Source organism: Mus caroli, unplaced genomic scaffold (genome assembly GCF_978045245.1).
Source record: "Mus caroli unplaced genomic scaffold, Mus_caroli_1 scaffold_8, whole genome shotgun sequence".
In the NCBI taxonomy this organism is placed as follows: Eukaryota; Metazoa; Chordata; class Mammalia; order Rodentia; family Muridae; genus Mus; species Mus caroli.
In genome coordinates this window covers 21651429-21671516 of record NW_028227263.1, presented here as the reverse complement: position 1 = coordinate 21671516, position 20088 = coordinate 21651429, and the positions used below count along the sequence as shown (strand labels likewise).

The following is a 20088-nucleotide window of genomic DNA, read 5'->3' as shown; positions in this document are numbered from 1 at the left end:
TACACTATACCTGGAATATAGCCATGTATAACCAATGTAGGGGGAAACTCAGATTAAAGAAGCCCCTACCATTTATAATTAAGGAGACATGGAGACTCTAGGTGTCTCTAATGTGTTAGACAGCTGTGCTGATTGTTTTTTTTTTTTTGTCAACTTGACACAAACTAGAGACATTTGGAAAGAGGGAATCTTAGTTGAGAAAATGCCCCCACCACATTGGACTGTGGGCAGATCTATGGGACATTTTCTTGATTGATGTGTCAGGGTTCAGCTCACTGTGGGAGGTGTTCTCCTGGGAGAGATGGTCCTGGATGCTATAAGAAAGCAGACTGAGCAAACCATGAAGGGAAAGCCAGTAAGCAGAACTTCTCCATTGGCTCTGCATCAATTCCTGCCTCCAGCTTCCTCCCTGGTTGAGTTCCTGTCCTGACTAATAGCAGAGTTGGAGTATGCCATGGATCAAGTAGGTTTTGGCCAAGGTGTTTTAGTATAGCAATGTTTGCCCTACCTAAGACAACAGCTGTTCATCATCATCATCAATTGAGGAAGTGAAAGAATGAGGGATTCATTATAGAAGCTAATGGCTAGTGCTCACTTTCTGGCTTAGGACCTTTCTTTCCCTAACTCTTCGCAAGTGCTCTCCATTCAGGCCATCATGGGGGGTTCTTCACTCTGGAATTGGGGGTGTTTTTGAATGGCACTTGATATCTGGTTTTCTTCTTAGCTGACTTCATTTAGGGAACGCAAAAATATTTCATTTTCACAGTATTGTTGGGTCACAAAAGCTCACTGGGTCCCTTTCCTCTCCCGTCATGTTCAGATGACACACCAGTGCAAACCCCACATGTGAGCCTGTGCCGGACTTTTCTTGCTCTCTTATTTAGATCACGACACCAGGAAGGCATTCCAAGCTGGTGTTACTGACTTAGATGGAAATTATTTCTTTACTATTTTTTTAAAAATTAATAATTTTCATAGAATACATTGTGATCATATTTTCCTCTTCTACAGCTCCTCACAGGTCCTTCACACCTCCTTAACACCTGACTTTACATTCTCTCTCTCTCTCTCTCTCCCTCTGTGTGTCTGTCTCTTTGTCTGTCTCTCTTAAAAAAAACAAACCCACCCCAAACAAATAAACAAACAAACAAAGCAAAAACAAATAAACAACCAACAAGGCAAAAACTAAACAAAAATCCTGACACTCCTACATCCAGGCTTGAGGCCTGCCCTGGCATGTGTTTGATCTTAGATTTAAATGGTTGTTGCTGAGAGAATATGAGAAAAGAAATAATTGGTTCCACACGTCAGACAGTGCTGAAGACCTCTTAAGATATGATAGGATCTTGTTCTTTAAAAGACCTAGAAGTATTTATAATTTCCTCTTCTCCTTAAAAATATTAAAACATATTTTTCAGCCAGGCATGCTGGCACACATTTTTTTTTTAATCCCAGAATTTGTAAAGCTGTGGGAGGAGGGTCCTACATTTCTCACCAGCCTGGGCTCCATCGACAACTTGAAGTTGCCTGGATGACAAAGTAATAACCTGTCTTAAAAAGTACAGTTTATATTATCCCATAAGTATCATGAATATTTGCAGGGTAAAAGTGATAGTTAAATGTATATGCACAAAATTGTGAGTGTTCTTAATTTATCAAATTATATGTATCTGATTCTTTACTCTGTATCCCACAAATATTTATTATTATGATAATTAGTAAAAATAAACTTGTCATATTAATAGACATGAAAATAGAGAGAAATGAGCAGAGGAAGATCTTTGTCATATAATGTATGTTAAATTTATAAAAATACATTGTCAGTAGGATAGGGAAGGGCTTCATGCCTTCCTGGACCTATCTGAGATGCTATGTGACTTTTAACTACAGGCTCCCCTGTGTAGCAGAACCACTGTAGGAGGGTCCTGATTTGTCTCTCTGATCCAATGGAGTCCTCTTGAACTTAACCTCCTTTATTACAATGTATATCAGGGTGGGAAGGAACAGGACTCTGGAGCCAGGTAATCTGAGTTACCATCATTTCTGCAGCTCCTCTCTGTGTTTTGTCTCCACGCTAAATGATGGTGCTAATGGAGGAATAACTTTGAATGGTGGTTATCAACTATGTTACCATCACTGTTTACCTACATCCAGTTTGCTAAAAGCTGCCTTAGCTCAGTGGAATGCATTTCTTATCTGATGCAGCCTAGTCTTCCCAGAAGTCGTACTTATCTGCCCTGATTTATATTCTCTCCCTCTCCCTCTCCCTCTCCCTCTCCCTCTCCCTCTCCCTCTCCCTCTCCCTCTCCCTCTCCCTCTCCCTCTCCCTCTCCCTCTCCCTCTCCCTCTCCCTCTCCCTCTCCCTCTCCCTCTCCCTCTCCCTCTCTCTCCCTCCCTCCTTCCCTCCCTCACTTCTCCTCCTCTTCCTCCTTCTCCTTCTCTCTTCTTCTTCTTCTTCTTCTTCTTCTTCTTCTTCTTCTTCTTCTTCTTCTTCTTCTCTCTCTCTCTCTCTCTCTCTCTCTCTCTCCATCCCTCCTTCCATCTTTCCCTCCCCCTTCTTTCCCTTCCTCCTTCCTTACCTCCCTCCCTCCCTCCCTTTCCCCTTCTTACTCAGCATTTACTACGCACCTGGCATTTGTCAGACAAATGTAGCTGACTCTAACCAAAGGGAAGGATAATAGTTTTCAGCTCTAAGGATCCACAGCCTAAAGACAGAGCGGAGGGAATGTTTGATTGTGATTCATCTCCGCAGCCCACTTTCCATCTTCATTATTGATACAATATCCTCAGCATGCCTTTTCACCCACAGTCTTTGGACAAGCCTCACGTGTCCTCAGTTGACTACTTAGAAGCTGTGGTGGCCCCACTGGTTCCTACTTCTTTTTTTAGAACACTAATACCTGTTCGTCCTTCCATAGTTCCCATGGATCCTCCCATTCTTGGGCATGAGTCTAGCTTTCCATTTTTCCAGGGTATCTGGAGAAGTCTAACTCAGTGAGGCTATTTTTCAGCATGTATCATTGGGTGCCTTATTGCTTGCCCAAGAAGAGGGTTAAACCCCTTAGGGGATTCTTTTTGTTTTAATCCCAGGGAAGAGAGGGTGTTGCCACTAAAAAAAAATCTGTTTTGTGGATTTGCTGTCCCAACCACTAGGTGTCACTATTCTACATAAATAAAACAGGAAAGACTTGGCCTTGGCACTGTGAAATTAAGTCTGGTTGGGGGATCTAGCAGGTTGAGGAACCCACTCATTCTGAAGTGTCAGGTAATAGCAAGCACTGTGCTCTCAAGCCTAGCTAGAGTGCAGGAATATCCTGCATTAAAAGGCTCTGAAGTCCAACTATCAGACATGTAAATCCAGCTTCTGTCTATATCTGCATTGGTATTGATCCTTTTAAATAGTCTTTAAAGATTAACCTCTCAGAACAGACCTAATGTACTATAGAATGCAGGGAACAGATCACTTCATTATTAATATAGCTGTTTGGGAAGAAATATCTGATAGGATCAGGGCATCCCATAAAACCTCACAAAAGAAAACCTCTTCCCTTTCTACAGGTGACCCTCTGTCTGGCAGAGAAATCATACATTGCCACTCAGAGGCAAATAATGAGATTGTTACTCTATTCTCTCCCCATTTTTTTTAAAAAAAGAATTTTTGAATAATTGTATCCGTTTAGGAGAATCTGCTGTGCTTCCTCAGCCAGGCATGAGGACAGATTAACAGGCAAAGGCAAGCAACCCTGCACCCTCTGGCAGCCAGCGGTATCAGTAAGTCAGTGAGCTCTGTCCTACCTCTGTTACAAAGGAGCAGTTTCTGAAGCATGGCGCTGCATTCCAGTGTTTATACAAATTCAGGGGCCTTGCTGACCAGCATATACAGCCCTGCAGTGTTTACTGTGTGATAAATTGTTAAATGGGAGTCTCGTCAACCACACGAGGGTCTGGATAGGGTGTCCTGCCTTTGACATGCTCCTTCTGGGGGAACATCTAATTTTCTAGGCAAGGGTATGGTCACAAAAGCCAGAAAGCATGTACTTTAGATGGAATTGCACTGGACTATTTTAAGCAGATTCAATCCTCTACATGAAGACCAACACCTATGGTTTTAAAGCAGAAAGTACAGGCAGAGATGAGACTATGAGGAACAGTTCCACCATACAGCATCTCTGGGTTGTGACCCCACGGTGGGTTCAGATTGATTCGCTGAGTAACACTATGCACACTGATCAATGCAAACCTACACATTATTGTCATTTTTTTTCTCTTACAACATGGCAGGGCATCTTTGACCATCTGCTCATGCTTGACAGCACCCTGGTACATAATAGAGACTGTAGAGGTCAAGTGCCTGCCTCCCTTCCTTTAAATTCCTCTGACACAAATGTCCTGGAAAGGGCTTTTTGAGAAACCTGTTGTTACACATATCTGGCAGAAAGCTTTGGTTATTGCTGTAGAAATTTCAGTGGGCTCAAGATTCTCTCTGGCTATTTCAAAAAGAGGCCAGTTGTAATCCACACCGTGTGGACCTGTGGAATCAGGCTAGAATCTTGACAGTTTGTAGGATTTTTTGTTTTGTTTTGTTTTGGCTTTTTGTTTTTTTTTTTTTAAAGCAATAACAAATAGATTGTTGGTCACTATGTAACTTCCAGGCAGTCTAGGGTTTTCATGTTATCAGATTCTATCATATGATAATGGTAAAAATAATGTAATATCAGATTTTTTGGAATAGAAAAAAAAGTCTTTTCCATAAAGGGCATTTTGAAATGGGTCATTAACTCATTTTATGAGTACATTAATGCTTTGAGTGCTGTAAAGAAATAATGTATCAACCTACTAGGGCTAACATTGATGCAATAAAGAGTAGCACCCAGTGTAAACTGTCACTCATTGCCCCAGCTTGGCTTAAATAAATAACACAAAACCTTTGTGGTTGCGAGCTGCACCCAAATATTTGTACATGGTTGAATTTGTGCCGGATTCAGTTCATGAGCCGTTTGTGGTCAAGTAGGATTTGAGTGGGGGGTGGGGCGGGGAGCAGCAATCATAATTAGCCAAATAAACTTTGTATTTAATTCTCATAATGTTTAATCCTTCAGCCAAATTCCAAACTAGGGTCAATGTCATATAGCCTCTTGTGTTCCAAGCAGGGTCTAAATCATCATCTAGTCTATGAGTTTCCTATGTAGGTGGAATAATATATATTAAGACATGCATCAGTGGGTGGCGTGGGGAATATTTATTCAATATGCTTGTCCTGTTCTTATAAGCAAAAATGTGGTCCTCAATTCAGAGCTGTAATGAAGGGGACAGGATTACTGGTGGGTAAGCATCCTAAAGACATTCTGATGGAGGCTGGTAATCAGTACAAATTGTAACAGCCGTAGAAGGCGTTGCTCTGCAGATGGCTTTATTCTTGAGCACTCAGAACCATCTGGCACTTTGGGGCTGAGCCCAGCTCCACCACGGCAAGAACCCATATTTGCTCTGCATTGGCACAGACTCCAGAGTCAATGGCTCCTTGACATTTTGGACTCTCCGTCATATGGCAAGTCCAGCTGCAGAGCCTGCTCTTTCCACCGTGCAGGGAAGTGGCTCAGATGAGGTTGCCTTTTGTTGAAGAAAAGGTCACCTCAGGGAGTCTGGAAGCCTTGGCTTAGATTTGTAAATTACACAAGGCACTGTGGACCATTTCTGGTAGATTTAGTGAACTACTTGCAGTATTGAGGAATATAAGCATTTTACACGCAAAGATCTGAGCTTATGTTAATATATTGGGCAATTACTGATACGTTCAAACAGCAGAGGCTTTCTTCAACCTGCTTCTTTTTTATACTTATAATAAGCCTTAATCAACACTAGAGCTGGGCAGATATCTACCCTCTAAGCTATTAGAATCCATAACCCCAAATTATAATTCACCATGTTCCATCTGGGCAGCTCTTAACTTCAATTGGCCAGTTCTCATGGCTATGCTTGACGATTTTTCTCTAACCCATGGCGTCTTCCTTCTTGACTTCTCTTTCTCCTCATGATTCTCCTCAGTACTCAAGCCAGGGAACCTCAAACCCTGCCTATCTCAATTCTGCTCAGCTATAGGCTGTAGGCATCTTTATTCCCAAATCAGGGATAACTTGGGAGGTGGGGTGGCAAGGTCACATAGTGTTACTTGGGTCTATGTGGAGATTCTCTAGTCCTTGGGAGCAATCAGGTCTTAGGGGCCAATATTTTACAATATATAGCAAAAGACCAAACTTCAACTCAGACTCATACAACTTAAAGCTCTTACCCCCATGCCAAGCTTTATTAGATCCATTCCATGTCATCACAGCCCAGACTTAGCAGGGGAAGTTCCAGGGCCATCAACACTGCTCTTCATATCTCTTATCTTATAATACCTTGTATAGATTTAGACTATCTGAAGCATCACACTATACTGTGCTTTTCTTTTTCTTTCTACTGAAAGACTATGATATTTCTGAAGTAATCAAACTGTGTGTTCACTTTTCTTCCTAGAATCCAGGACTTGAGGTAGATATCTTAGGTATTCAGTAGATTAACTGATTAATCCTGATGCTTTCTTTGGGTTTGTGCATCATAAGAAAGCCAATCGACTATGGTTTCAAGACTGGGATTCTAGAAATGAGCATTTTTATTTATCTATGTTTATTACAATGCGTGGAGATGAGCATCCTTTTAGGACTATTTGGCCATGATGATATAGTCTTCCTGTTACTCTTTCCCAGGTGAATCAGCAACTTGAAAGTGTTTTGGCTCCAGTGTTTCCTAAGTCATGTGATTTTGAACTAGATATTATTCTAGATGTTATTCTCTGAAACTTCAATTTCTTCACCTCTAAAATAGGGTAATAATACCTAATCTTCTCTGAGGTAGTGTACTTTATGAAATTAACATATAAAGAGAGAACACTGTGACTAATATTCTAAGCCACTCACCAGGTCTTGAGAAGAAGGCTGCTCCTGCCCACTACCTCTGCAGCATAACTTTCATTAATCTCTCCCTGAGACCACTTTCTTCCTGGAAAACAGGACATCATTCCAGTTATCCACTGCTGTCTATGATCTATCCTTAGAGGGCTGAAATGACCCTTCATGATTTCCCACAATTCTACATTTTGACTCAGCATGACAAGTCTCCCTTGTGGTTTCTTAGGCAGTACCCATGGCAACCTCTGGAGGCTGGAGACTAACTCGTGCTGCTGGGAATAGACCTTCTGCTGGGAGCTGTTCACTGGAGACCCCCATGAGCTTTCTCCATATTCTCATAGCTTGGTAGTCTTTACCATATGCCATTTTCATAGGAGAAAGCTCGAAAGAAGTTGTACTGTTTATGAACCAACCCTTAAACGCCCACACCATCCTGTTGGTCAGAGCTGCCTCTGGGGCCAGTTGGGTGTGAATACTGTGAGGTGTGGTTCCTGGTAGGGAACAGTGTTCGAAGCTGTGTTCTGAGACCTGTTAACTCCACCAGCTCAGCTTCTTTCAGATAGCGTGTGGGGATCTGTCTCATGATTATCTATATTCAATGACCCCAATCAGGTTCATCCTTGCCGTCATGGCTGTTAATGGATTCGGTTACTCATATGGCAGCCTGCAGCAGTGGCATGCACAAGTATCTGATTATCATGCGAATCTTGAACTGCATTGCCATCCCAAGAAAGTGACTATTCAGTGCAAGGTGATCGCCTTGACACGGCTTGATCCTCACTTTAATGGGTTTTGAATAGGCCTTCTCAAGCTGGCCCAGGCTTCTGGAGTTTATATCAGGCATTCTTGAAGCAGTCGACAGTAGTTTGCTTCAGTGTGAATGTTCCGTCACTACAGATGAGTTCAATTAACAGCTTCCAACTGTCAAACACGTAAGGCAGATTTCCATGTATTTAGTTTTAAAATTCCTCAGTGAATGCATGTTTATCAAAAAATTTAAATGACATAGAAATGTTAAATCAGAAAGGCCCATCACCTACCCATGCTAGTTCATTACCATTCTCCTGGGGTATCTATCTACATTTTTAACACTTGGGTCTCCATCTTCTGATACTGTTTTCTATGCTTCTTCAAATTATGTTTATGGGCTTGCTACTTGTTAAGCAAAATTGGGATCATTCATTCATCTGGAAATTCATTTCTGTTCACTCAGAAATTATTTACTGAGAACCAGTATGCTTAAGACCTTACATTTCAAAAGTAACACATCTTTTGAAAATGGTTTCTTTTATTTTTGAAATTATAATTAAATAATTCTCCTTCTCCTTTCCTCCCTCCAAACATTCCTACATACCTTTCTTTTCTCTGTTTCAAATTATTAGCACATTTAAAAATTATTGTTATATGCACACATATTTACGTGTTTATGTAGATATATATTCCTAAACATAACCTGCTTAGTCTATATAACGTTACTTTTATGGTAAGCATGTTCTCAAGGCTGAGCATTGGTATTGGATAACCAGTTCGTGTGTACGTCCCTGGAGACTATTTTTCCAATTTTCAACATTCCTTAGTTGCCTGTAGTTCTTTGTGTAGGGTTGAGGCCATATTGGCTTTACCCCCATCCATATTAGCATATATATTGTTGATGGCCTTGTGCAGCCAATGTTTAGACAGCCATGTTGATGAGATATTATGAGTGTAGCTTCTGATGTTACTAAGAGACACAATTTTACAGCCAACTTTCTGATCCCCTTATAAAATTTTTATTCCTGTTTAATAATTTGATAATCACACAACACATACACACAAACACACAGAGTAGAGAGCAGAGAGCATCTTTGGGTATGTGGCTTTGGGTACATACCCATTAAAAAAAAATGAAGACAGCTTTGGGTAAGAAATGTCATGCAAAAGGTTTGTGGGTTGAAGGCTTGGACCCAAGCTGGCAGTTCTGTTAACAAGTGTTTGGGGGTCCATCAGGATGGCTCAGAGAGTAAAGGTGCTTGCCACTAAACTTGAGGACCTGAGTTTGATCCCCAGGACTAACATGGTTGAAGGGGGGAGCAGAACCCTAAGGGCTATCCTCTGCCTGCTGATGTGTGGTCTCATGTGCATATCCAGGCATATACCCCTAGAATTGAATAAATAAAGTGTATAAAAACTTACCAAGAAGTGAAGGCTTTTACCTCAACAACCATTAGTGCATTAATGCGTTCAAAGCTATCTGGGCTCTCAGGCATTTTTTGCCTGTTGGAGGAAGTAGCGCAGGGGTATCTTTGAAGCTTTTATCTTGTCCCCAGTCCTTTTGTCCACCCCCTCTCCTTTCTTCTGTCTTTTTTATCTGCTATTAGGTGGGTAGTCCTGCTCTGCCACACCCTTCTGTTATGACTCTCATCTGAGTCCCAGAGCAGTGGAGCCTGCCTTGAACTAAAACCCTGGAATTAAGTCTTTCCTTCCTCAGCTAATTTCTTGAGGTATGTTTACGACACTAAGTCAAAAGGAAGGCCAACGGATAGCTGGGATTGATTGCTGCTGAAAAATTAGATTTTCAAAATACAGGCGCTAAGGCATAGCGTGTGATAATCACAGTGACTCCATTTTCTGATGGCGCTGGGCGTTTGCTCTCTTTGCACTTCTGCCAGTCTGATGACTTACGGAATACCCCTTCACTCTTTGTCTTTTCTAGGCCCATTTGCTCTTCCCCTGCCATGTGTGTATGTAGTGTAAGCACATGTGTGTCTGTGGGCTCATGTGCTCATGCAGAACTTGAAGAATGAAGTCAAGTGTCATGTTTTATCTCTCTCTTCCTTATTCCCTTGAGGCAGGATTCCTCCCTTAGTCTGGAGCTAGGCTCGCAGCCAACAAGCCTCAGCCACCCAGTTTTCTCTGCCCCATCACAGTACTGGGGCTCTAGGCAAAAGCAGTTATGCCTGGCTTTTATCATGTGAGTGGCAGGGGTACCACCACCGTCGTGTTTACCCACCGAGCCTCCAGTCCCTGCAGGCTTTGATGATTACTTGTTCATTTGTTTGTTTGTTTGCTTGTTTGAGTCTCTATAGCCCAAGCTGGTCATGAATTCCTAACCTTGTTTCAGCCTCACATGCTGGGATTATATTATGCTTTTAAAAGCATTATTGCTAGAGATTAGATATGGCCCCTGTAAGGCATAGCAACAAGCTTAACAGTGACTTAGCAAATAAGGGTTTATTTATTTGTTTACACAGCAACAAGTCTAGAGTCAGGAAGCTGCTGGCATTTGTTCAGGCTACTAGTCAGCCCTGGGCTTTCTAAGTCTCTTCGCTACTTTCTCTTGAGCAGGGCTCAAGAATAAGGCTGGGCTGGTGTCATGTGTCCTGGGTGTGTTGGTTTTATTGCTTCATTTTGTGTTGTTTAGTAGAAACCTAAAGCTTTTCACAAGCCCGTAGGGAACTTTTTAATGTGTGCAGTGGGAGCAGAAACTCAAATGAGGTTGATCAGGAGTTAGAGAGGCTCGGTTACTCCTGCTTCATCATTAATAATTGGTACGGTTTGCAACCTCAGTTGTATCCTTTCTGTTTGCTGTTACTATCTTAGGGTTATATCGTCTTTCACTCACAGATGTTTGTATTTTAAAAGATAATAGAAGTACACACACACACACACACACAGAGCCCACTACACTTTAAAATGATAGAACTACATGGCTTCATCCCCTCTGGAGGCTGAGGTGTTGGATACCTTGTCAAGCCACCTGTCATGGGTGCCGATTCCTAGACTTGGATCCTCTGCAAGAGCAGGGTGTGCTCTTAACTGCTAAGATAGCTTCAGTCACCTCCGAGGTGTGCTTCGTTTTGATTTGAAACATCTTTAAAGTCAATGTATATTACACTCTATGATTTACTGTGGGAAATGATTTTAATTCCCCTCCTCTTCCTGAGTTTCTAGCATCATTATCTCTTTGCCAGACTCAGAAGAACTGAGCTGTTCACTGAGCCTCGTTCTTTCAATGACTGCAGCTTCTAGCATATGCTGATGCTAAAAGATGACGGCAGACACCCTGCTTACCCTTTGCTACCTCAACTCCAGATTGTGTTAGTGGCCAGGCACACAGAATATTTTACATGTTATGTTCAGCAGGGTATTTGAATTTCTTTTTTTAAGATTGGCTATTTTATTTATTTACATTTCAAATGTTATCCCCTTTGCCAATATCCCCACCACAACCCTCCCTATCCAATCCCCCCTTCCCTGCTTCTATGAGGGTGCTCCCCACCCACTCACTTCTACCTTACCACCCTGACTTCCCCTATATTGGGGCATCGAACCTTCGCAGGACCAAGGACCTCTCCTCCCACTGATGCCAGATAAAGTCCATCCTCTGCTACATATGCAGCTGGAGCCATTGGTCCCTCCAAGTATACTCTCCCTACATATATACTCTTTGGTTGTTGTTTTGGTCCCTGGGAGCTCTGGAGGGGCCTAGCTCGTTGATATTTTTGTTCTTCTTATGGGGCTGCAAACCCTTTCATCTCCTTTAGTCCTTTCCCTAACTCCTCCATTGAGGACCCTGTGCTCAGTTCAATGGTTGACTCTGAGCATTCACATCTGTATTAGTCAGGCTCCGGCAGGGCCTCTCAGGAGACAGCTATTATCAGGCTCCTGTTAGCAAGCACGTCTTGGCATTCACAATAGTGTCTGCATTTGGTAACTGTATATGGGATGGATCCCCAGGTGGGGCACTCTCAAGATGACCTTTCCTTCAGCCTCGGCCCACACTTTGTCCCCGTATTTCCTTTAGATAGGAGCAAATTCTCAATTAAAAATTTGGAGATGAGTGAGTGGCCCCATTCCCCAACTGGGATCCTTGCCTAATCTTTGGATATGGTCTCTACAAGTTCTCCCTCCCCTTTGTTAGGCATTTCAGCTAATGTCATTCCTGTTGTGTCCTGGGAGTCTCTTGCTTTCCTGGCATCTGGGACTTTCTGGTAGCTACTCCCAGTTCCTCATCCCCCATTGCTATACACCTCTGTTCTATTTCCTGACCCTCTGTATATCATTCCCACCTTATCCCATACCTGACCCTGCCACCCTTTTCCCCTTCCCCTGCCCACTTTCTCCCAAGTCCCTCCCACCCTCTACCTCCTGTGAGTATTTTGTTCCCTATTCTAAGGAGGACTAAAGCATCCACACTTTAGTCTTCCTTCTTCTTGACCTTCATGTGGTCTGTGAGTTGTATCATGAGTATTCTGAGTCTTTTGCCTAATATCCTCTTATCAGTGAGTACCTTCCATGTGTGTTCTTTTGTGACTGGGTTACTTCACTCAAGATGATATTTTCGAATTCTATCCACTTGCCTAAGAATTTCATGAAGTCATTGTTTTTAACACCTAAGTAGTACTCCACGGTGTAAATGTTCCACATTTTCTGTATCCATTCCTCTGTTGAGGGACATTTAGGTTCTTTCCAGCTTCTGGCTACTGTAAATAAGGCTTCTATGAACATAGTGGAGCATGTATCCTTGTTATATGCTGGAACATCTATTGGGTATATGCCCAGAAGTAGTATAGCTGGGTTCTCAGGTAGTACTATGTCTAATTTTCTCAGGAACTGCCAGACTGATTTCCAGAGTGGTTGTACTAGCTTTCAATCCCACCAGCAATGGAAGAGTGTTCTTCTTTCTCCACATCCCTGTCACCTGATCTTAGCCATTCTGACTCATGTGAGGTGGAATCTCAGGGTTTTGGTATGCATTTCCCTGACGACTAAGGATGTTGAACAGTTCTTAAATGCTTCTCAGCCATTCAGTATTCCTTAGTTGAGAACTCTTTGTACCCCATGTTTTAGTGGAGTTATTTGGTTCTCTGGATTCTAACTTCTTGAGTTCTTTGTATATATTGGATATTTGCCCTCTTTCAGATGTAGAATTAGTAAGGATCTTTTCTCAGTCTGTTGGTTGCCATTTTGTCCTATTGACAGTGTCCTTTGCCTTACAGAAGCTTTTCAATTTTATGAGGTCCCATTTGTTGATTGTTGATCTTAGCACATAAGCCATTGGTGGTCTGTTCAGGGAATTTCCCCTGTGCCCATGTGCTTGAGGCTCCTCCCCACTTTCTTTTCTATTAGTTTCAGTGTATCTGGTTTTATTTGGAGGTTCTTGATCCATTTGGGCTTGATCCTCTTTTTACCACTGGGTAGTTTTAGCTCATATGTCAAAGATCAAGTGACCATAGGTGTGTGGGTTTTTATCTGGGTCTTCATTTCTATTCCATTGATCTACCTGCCTGTCTCTGTACCAATACCATGCAGTTTTTATCACAATTGTTCTGTAGTACAGCTTGAGGTCAGGGATGGTGATTCCCTCAGAAATTCTTTTATTGTTGAGAATAGTTTTCGAAACATAAGGAGGGAAAATATACCCTAGAAAAAGAAAGTAATCGTCTTTCAACAAACCCAAAAGAAGATAGCCACACTAACATAATTCAACCTCTAACAACAAAAATAACAGAAGGCAACAATCACTTAACATCAATGGACTCAACTCCCCAATAAAAAGACAGTGACTAACAGACTTGACACATAAACAGGACCCAGCATTTTGCTGCATACAGGAAATGCATGCTGTAAAAGGCTGAAATTTTTTTCCAAGCAAATGGTCCCAAGAAACAAGCTGAAGTAGCCATTCTAATATTGATTAAAATGGAATTTCAACTAAAGTTATCAAAAGAGATAAGGAAGGATATTTCATTCTCATCAAAGGAAAAATCTACCAAGATGAATTCTCAATTCTGAATACCTATGCTCCAAATTCAAGGCCACCCACATTCACAAAAGAACCTTTACTTAAAGCTCAAAGCACACATTGCACCTCACACAATAGTAGTGGGTGACTACAACACCCGACTCTCATCTATGGATAGATCTTGGAAACAGAGGCACGATGAGACTAACATAAGTTATGAAATAAATGGATTTAACTGCTATCTATAGAATTTTTCATCCTAAAACAAAAGAATATACCTTCTTCTAGGCACCTCATGGTGCCTTCTCCAAAATTGAACATATAATCAGTCACAAAACAGGCCTCAACAGATACAAGAAGATTGAAATAATCCCATGCATCCTATCAGATCACCATGGACTAAGGCTGGTCTTCAATAGCAACAAAACAACAGAAAGCCCACATATACTCAAATTTCTTTGAAGCCCTAAATTGAGAGTCTTATTGGGTAGCCCTGAGGCTGTAGATCAGCATACTTAGTCACCAGTCAAGGAACATGGTTCATCTTTCAATTGGTTTGTGACCTGGTTTGTTATGCATATGGCCAGACATTGCATTTGTTTATTTATCATTGTTGGGATTTCCTCTCATTATCAATTCTCAGTACTGTCCTGAAAACATTCTGATTTTTTTCCTCATATAATCAATTTAGTCTCTTACTTATTTGTTTAAAATAATTTGATTTTAACAGGTTGTTTTCCAAGTAGAATATTATCACCTGTGCCAGTAATGAAAATTTGTGGGTTTTGCTATAATTTTAATAACTTTCAGTTTTCTTATGTTTTTTTAATTAGGTACTTATTTCATTTACATTTCCAATACTATCCCAAAATTCCCCTACACTCTCCCCACCAATTCCTCCACCCACCCACTCCCACTTCTTGGCCCTGGCGTTCCCCTGTACTGAGGCATATAAAGTTTGCACGACCAATGGACCTCTCTTTCCACTGATGGCCGACTAGGCCATCTTCTGATACATATGCAGCTAGAGACACGAGCTCTGGGGGGTACTGGTTAGTTCATATTGTTGTTCCACCTATAGGGTTGCAGATCCCCCCAGCTCCTTGGTTACTTTCTCTAGCTCCTCCATTGTGGGCCCTGTGATCCATCCAATAGCTGACTGTGAGCATTCACTTCTGTGTTTGCTAGGCCCCAGCATAGTCTCACAAGAGACAACTATATCAGGGTCCTTTCAGCAAAATCTTGCTAGTGTATGCAATGGTGTCAGTGTTTGGAGGCTGATTATGGGATGGATCTCTGGGTATGGCAGTCTCTAGATGGTCCATCCTTTAGTCTCAACTCCACCAACATCAAAGTAAATGGTGAGAAGCTGGAAGCAATCCGACTAAAATCAGGGACTAGACAAGGCTGCCCACTTTCTCCCTACCTATTCAACATTGTATTGAAGTCCTAGCCAGAGCAATTCGACAACAAAAAGAGATCAAGGGGATACAAATTGGAAAGGAAGAAGTCAAAATATCACTCTTTGCAGATGATATGATAGTATATATAAGTGACCCTAAAATTCCACCAGAGAACTCCTAAACCTGAAAAACAGGTTCAATGGAGTAGCTGGATATAAAATTAACTTTCAGTTTTTAAAACCATACAGTGTTGAGGATGGAGAGATGGCTCCACAGTCACAAGCACTGTATGTTCATGTAGAGGACTCGGGTTCAATCCCCATTGACATAGTGTTTTACCACCATCTGTAACTGCAGTCCCAGGGGATCCAACACCCTCTGCCCGATTCCTCGAGTACTGCACACATGTGGTGGATAGACATACATGCCAGCAAGACACTAATGCGCATTGCAGAGTAACTCTACCATGCTGAGAATAGCTAAAATAACTTGAACATTAATGACGATTAAATTTATTCTAGTTTTAACAGTAATTATCTTACTGTATAATTTTTAATGTGATGTTTAGATATTTATAGATCTGAGCTCAATATTTTTTATCAGCATTGAAAAAAAAAACCCTTGCTTTTAAAGCTTACCAGCATCTAATAAACCTGTGGAGTTTTGTTTAAAATTTCCCTTTTGTCTAGTGAAGGTAGCAATTTTCTTAGAAATAGCAATGGACTGTTAGGACCCTCCCTAGAAGATCCTCTTTGATTTGAGGGTGCTAACTAAACTAAACTAAACTAAAACACTGCTAAAATAAAATCATTGGTTTATTATCTGTCAATGTTGGCATTTGTATTTATGTATTAAATTCATGTCTTCTTTGGAGAATGTTTATCTGTGGTGAGACACAGTTTAGCTTTGTGTCAGTTTTATGTTAGTCTTTGGCATAATTTGAGGAGTCTTGAACTGCTTCCCAGTGTCCTGAAATAGTTACAGTGCATTGCTCACTTGGGACAGGAAAGCCAACAGACCTCCAACATTAAGAATGGTACCGCCCCCCTCCCTGGGGTGGGAGGTGTCCACTCAGGAGAGCTACATGCGGCTTAACCCCTCCCACATTGAGTTTACCTTAGAATATAAAATTTCTCATACTTACTTAAGTTTTCCAATTTATCTCTGAAAATTTACGTGATGTGTAGAGCGAGGTGCCTTTGAAGAGATAGATTCTTTATCGTTTGTAGCATCGTGATCTGGCTCTTTATCCCTTGATCTTCGGGCTCAGAAGTCTGTTGTATTTTATTGTTCTTTTGACAAAGCTAATGTTTCATTTTATTGCTTGCAAGATCCATTTTTTCTTGTGTTTTCTCTTTTACTTACTTCTGATTTTATTTGTATTTACTTTTCCCTTTTTCCTTTTGTTAGGCTTTTAAAGAAGCATTCTTTAACCAGGCTCCCTGAGTTGAACATTTTAGCTCAGGCCATTCATTACGATCCTCTCTGATTTCTACTCCACATTTAAAGTTACAGCATTACGTCACAGTACTGCTACCCTGCATCATTTAGATGTGCACTGCTCTCGCTTTCCATTTCCAAATAAGTCGTAACTTCAGGTTTAAATGTCCACATAACCCCAGGATGATTTAGAAAACCATTTAAAATCTCCAAATGGGTAGTTTTGTGGTGTTAGTAGTATTTAAATTTACCACATTGTTTTCTTTATGTACCTTTAACAAGTCTGTTCTCTTAGGAATTTATTTTGGTTTTCCTTCTGACCTAATAAGCATGTTAAAGCTTTGATGTACATTGTTGCTTGGATATGGTGTAGATGCACCCCAAGGGTTTGTGTCTTGAACATTGATATCCACTCTAAGACACGGAGAAGCTAGAAGCTTTTTGTGATTGCAGAGTTGGAAAGTGGAGCCTTGGGGTGGCACTTAGAATTAGGTAAGTGGGGAGCTGCTATGATGAAGTGTTGGCAGTCTTAAAAGGAAAGGGAGAGACTCCCCTCTCTCCTCTCTCTTTCCCCTTCTCTCCATCCCTTCATCTCTTTCTAGATACATGATTCCCTGTGTCACCTGGAACTCTGCAGGTAAGGCCATCTATATACAGGTGGACCCTTGACCTTGTACCTCCAAAACCTGAGCCAAAATAAAACTTTTCTCCTTCAAAATTCACTTATAATGTAGCATTCTTTTATTGACAACAAAATTGGACCAATATAATAGCCATGCAGGTATGGACACACACATATATATTTGTGTAGGCTGAAGTATTTACAACAAGCAATCTGGTCAAGCTAAATTTTCATTGCTAAAATTGTTCTTTCTATGAGAGTTTTGATTCATAAATCTCTGAGCAGAATGTTTGCCACCTACTCCATAGAATTCTGAGTGATTTGAGTGAGATGTACACACATGCATGTGCATGTGTATAGTCTGTTATTTCATCAGTCACTTTCCATGATGCTGGGAGCTTCTACAAGAACCTACATGTCTTTTGTTAGTTTAACATCTCTTTCTCTCCCTGCTTCCCATCTTGCAGAAGGGCTACAAGGATGACAAAGGTATGCTAGAGAATTCGGATTTATGTGTGTTCTTGGAGTCTAAACTCTGGTCCTTACACTTGCACACACGCTGATCTATATCCCCACTAATGCATTCTTGCTTCTGTAGAGCTTTGGGCTCTCTGGGGTAACCCTTCTAGTACAGAAGTTCTCAATCTCTGGGTCATGACTACTATCGGAGTTGAGCAATAATTTCACAGGGGTCACCTAAGACCATCGGAAAACACAGTTATTTATAATATGACTAATAAAAAAAGCAAAATTATAGTTGTGAAGTACAATAAAACTAATCTTATTGTTGGAGATCACCACAACTCGAGGAACATCACACAGCACTATGAAGGTTGAGCACCAGCACTTTAGTATCTGGGGTACTTGCCAAGTGGAAAAAGAGAACTTTTTATACAAAATCATAGGGATGGCAAGAAGACAGTGTTCCTTTCAGTCACCTCCCCAGGCCCTTATTGTGCCTAGAAACAATTCTGCATTAAGAAGGGCAAAGGGAGAAAGGTCAGGACAAATGAAGATGAACAGATTTGCACAAGCATCAATTATGGGCAAAGGGAGGTTCTCTGTCTGTTTTCTCATTCTGAAGTCTTGGGGAATCCGGTCTTTTTTCTTTTTTTCCTTTTTATCGTACTTCAAAAGTTTAGGGACTGGGTTTTCTAGAGTGAAGCTTAAGGAAAATATACGCAAGGAAAATTTTTCTATGGGAAATGAGAGATGGCTAAGAACTAAGCCATTAAATACTGCATCGTATTCCTGTACGGGCAGTGTGCTCCACTGGGAGTATAGACTACATGCTTGTTTTCTATGAGATGATTGGCAAGGTGGGCACCATGCCTGGGTTGTTTGGCTTTGCATTCGCTGTTTGCTTTCCATCCTTGATTGCACGGGGGAGGACATGTTACATGGGGTCACCGCTATTTCCCATTGTTCATCTCTGTGAGCATTCATTTTTATGAGGTGCTGCATATCAGGCTGAATAAAGACCTTCCGGTTTCCCCATGCTCCAAGGTGCCACCTTCTCCTGTCTCTGCTGCATATGAACTCTGTCCCCTGTTGCCAGCATCGAATGGTCTCTTCTTTTCTAAATGATTCCCATTACTCTTCTCTATTCTGATTGCTCTCGAGGCTGCCCTGTAATCTTCCACTCCCATCCTTGTCCACCCTAGAAACCAGAGGTAATTTACACACCTTTTTCTTTGGAAGAAAACATTGCCAGAGCTAACAGCTAAGTAGAGGCAAGTGGGGTGAAAAGAGCACTTCCAGGAACAAGGAGGCATATTTGGAACTCAGATTCCTGAAACATGCTGTGTCATGTAAATAGCCAGGAAGTGATCATGTGTGGACATACTTCCAAAAGTGGCCATTCTGCTGTGCTATTGAGAGTGACTTGTAATTTCTTAGTGATAAATAAAATGGACATTCTCTAACAATGTGTTAATAGGCTTGACCATGAGTTAGTTACAGTAGCAGGTTGTTAAGGACTGGGTATTGAATCCTCTTCTATTCTATACACTTAATAACAATACCATATGTGGGATCTGTATTATCTAATGTTACAGAAGAGAAGATCGAGAGCTGAGGATATTAAAGGGCCCATCATGTAAAACTGGGAGGCTGTTAGAACTGGGATTTGAATCAGTTCTATTTAGTTCAGCAAGATAAGGCTAGATGTTTAGAACTAGCCAAACAGCCAGTCTGCATGATAAATGCCTCCCCACCTCGGCCCGCTACCCCTTGCCCCCTTCTGCTCTACCATCACTGTGGCCTTCATTTATATCCTCTTTCCCATTTGCCTTTTCTTGGACTCTCTTTCCTTTGAAATTCCTGAAGCTCTTGCCCTCACTTACTCTCCCAACTCTCTCCAAGGAGGAATTCTGTCTGATCCCTTTATACATGGAAGATTTCATGTGATCCACAACTTGGTGGTTTCTTCTACCTGCAGGGACCCATGTATACGGTGTGTTTGTCCCACAGAGCCTCCACATTCCAGTTAATAATGTAATAAATCAGGTCATCTATGAATCAAATTTGTGCTACATGCTCCTCAGCCTTTTACCACCCGGACACATACAACTCAGGAAGGACAGAAAATCCATTCAGTGTTTCTAGCACTCCCTCATCCCCACCTTGCACAGCAAAACAAAAAACTGTGTGCTTTTTTCTAATAAAACAGACTATGTCAGATTGCATTTAAACCCCAAATGGCCTGTCACTTCCAAGATGATGGCAGAGGCACTTGTAGATCTTCATTTGTTGAGCATATACATCAAGTCGCCAAGAGCACATGAAGCTACTACTGTCCCTATCTCCATTGTGCAGAAGAGATAGTGGAGACTCAGAGAGGTTAATCACGTCTCCAGAATTCTAGAGCCAGGGAATGGTGCATCAGAGAATCAGGCCCAAAGAGTGGGGCCAGAGGCCATTCTTAGCCCTTGCAGTCTGAATTACCAGCTT

General features: G+C 41.5%; 1 protein-coding gene across 1 annotated transcript in view; it reads left to right on the top strand.

The window, feature by feature from the left end:
* The window catches only part of Hs3st4 (heparan sulfate-glucosamine 3-sulfotransferase 4), a 417745-nt gene that overhangs the window by 143796 nt on the left and 253861 nt on the right, over positions 1–20088 (top strand). The window lies entirely within an intron of this gene.